Source organism: Priapulus caudatus, unplaced genomic scaffold, assembly GCF_000485595.1.
Source record: "Priapulus caudatus unplaced genomic scaffold, Priapulus_caudatus-5.0.1 Scaffold127, whole genome shotgun sequence".
Classification (NCBI taxonomy): domain Eukaryota; kingdom Metazoa; phylum Priapulida; class Priapulimorpha; order Priapulimorphida; family Priapulidae; genus Priapulus; species Priapulus caudatus.
The window spans coordinates 67,075-69,834 of record NW_014577188.1 but is presented as its reverse complement, the minus strand read 5'-3'; positions in this window follow the sequence as shown (position 1 = coordinate 69,834).

Genomic DNA, 2,760 nt, shown 5'->3' with positions numbered 1-2,760 from the left:
GTCATTGACAACCGCGATCGAATATAAAGCGGGAATATTAAACGCTAGCTGGTACTTGTATACTCCCGCTGCACAAGAGCGTGCATGCGCGCTGTTTGAGGGAGTTCGTACCTGGAGGTGGTTATAGCCACGTTCATATGCAGTATCGCATCGTACTAATATCACTCCCCGATCACGTAATGTCTCTCTCATGCAGCCATAATTTTTTTTACCATGCTCGAGAGGCGAAACTATGGATTTAATATGAGGCTGTTACGTTTTAAACGAAAAGCGAAAATTGTCTACAGCGATCATTGCCCATGCACGTCGCCGTTTCTCTCGGGGCGTCCGTTAACCATTAATGCACGTCATATGCAATGATTACTCGTAACTCTAAATTGCGTCCCCTAAGCCATCACTGATCTAGACATCCAGAGAGACATGATACAAGATTGCGTGGCACAGCTTTGCTGTGGATCCTGAGCGCTGCGCGCGGATGAGACGCGCAGTTCCGCGGGATATGCGCACGCGACCGCGGCGATGTTCAAGTATGAAGCGCTGTCCGCAGTGGAGACGTGCGCCAAATTCGAGGCCCGGCGCACGTCTCCACAGCGGTCAGCGGATGGTCTCTAGTTTTAGAAGATAAAGACTTTGTTCTAAATAAGAACTATCGGCGGCTAAATAAGAGCGATATACACACCTTTCAATTTTTTGACTAGTCAGTCAAGGGGCTTGTTGGGGGTCCATTATGCCGAGCTTCCAATTGAAATGGCCCATGAAATTGTTAAGTGGAATTGTGTTTTTCGGAACCCGAAAGAAAATGTCTCCATCTTACATGCACCCCTCCCTGATCAATTACGCATTCAAGCGTAAACAATAACAGAGATGAAATTGTGTTAAGTTTGTGGCTCTTGACGCACGTGCATTGACGTACAAGACTGTTGAAAGCACAGGCACTTGGAACGTCTCAATAAAAATAAATATTCATAAAAATTTTTTCACAATGATCCACCGCCTGTGTGCAAAATGAGCGTATGTGAAACATTTACGGTTAGTACTTACTGTCACAAATCCGTGACTAACTGACACCACTAAATTGGTAAAATGTTCCATGCACTTTAAGAAATTCTGAGAAATTACGAGGTTATTATCGCAGAACTCCTGACACCGCCTATCAGGATGTCACAAAGCTATATGTAAACAAACAGGCGTGTTGCGAGGTGCCTGCCTCCGATATCCATTTCGAGGCCCGCTAAGCCAAGCATAAAGCGCGCTACACACAAGCGGGCGTTGAAAAACCAACAAATAGAACGATTGATTAATTCGCAAAACTTCAAGATACAAGAGCGACAAAGTGTGCGAGTTTTCGTGTTTCCTCCATTCTTGTTCCGCAGGCTGATAGCGCCACCCTGCCGAATAGGGTTAATAGCGAGGGCGTGTACGGAGCCGCGGTCGGTAACCAGGTGGACAGGCCGACAATAGGCGAGCAACCCAGCGGCCTAATTTAATTATTTTGCGAGGACAAATGGCGAATTTCAATGAAAATGAAAAGCGAGAAAGCGCGCCGGTATGTGGTAGCCGTACCGCAGTGCCGTGTAGCAAATTGGTGGCGACAGTTCACAAGATGGATGACGAGGGACGGCGCATACCTATACCTGCGCACTGCCGGATCCTCGAAACCCCAGCCGGCTAGAGGAGGAGGAGGACGAGGAGGAGGAGGAGAAAGAGGAGGACGAGGACGAGGGAAATGTCAAGAGAAGGGTGCGAGTTAGAGGGAGACGCTAAGAAGACGAGTTGAGCTAGAGAGAGATGGCATTAGAAAGACATGAGTTAGAGAGAGCGAGAGAGAGAGAGAGAGAGAGAGAGAGAGAGAGAGCGAGAGAGAGAGAGAGAGAGAGAGCGCGAGAAAGAGAGAGAGAGAGAGAGAGAGAGAGAGAGAGAGAGAGAGAGAGAGAGAGAGAGAGAGAGAGCGAGACGCTAAGGGGAGAGTGCGAGCTAGAGGAAGATGACAAGACGAGCGGGGCGATTGGAAGGAAGACGCCAAGAGCATGTGGCCAATCAAAAGAAGATGGGACGAGGGAGCGAAAGATATCCACAGAAGGGAGCGAGTTAAAAGGATGCGTCAATAGGGTCGGTTAAGGGCAGACACCAATGGGACGGAGAGGAACTAGAGAAAGACGTCAAGAAGAAGGAGCAAGAAGAGTAGGACGCCAAGAGGAGCGGCAAATCGAGGAGGACTCCAAGTGGAGAGATTAGGAGCGAGATGCGCCAAGTGGAGGGATTGCGTTAGATGAAGACGCCAACAGGAAAGGGCGAAACAGAGGAAGCTCCCAAGTGGGGGAATTGCGCTAGGGTTAAGGATAGAAGGTTCATTCAGGTGAGATGTGATGGTGGATAAACACGTTATGAGGTGGTGAGAGACGCAACGCAGTACGAGCAGTAATTGAAACCCGACAAGGGAAGAGCGAGTGTGAAGATTGGAAAGGGTAAATAGAACCGGAGGCATTGGAATGACAAATATTGACAAGATGTTGAAAGTGTGGGAGCGTGTTTGCGTTGGAAAATTATTATATATACTCGTGCAGAATATAACAGATGTTGACAAGCAGAGTTAATGTAAGGAAGCCATCTTGGAACATCATATGCGAGAGCCATTACCATTTTCACTGTACATCCTTGCCGTTTGCGTGCGTATGGGCGCGCGCGTGTGTGTTTGTGTATTTGTGTGTTTGTTTGTTTGTGTGTGTGTGTATGTGTGTGTGGCTGTGTGTGTGTGTGTGT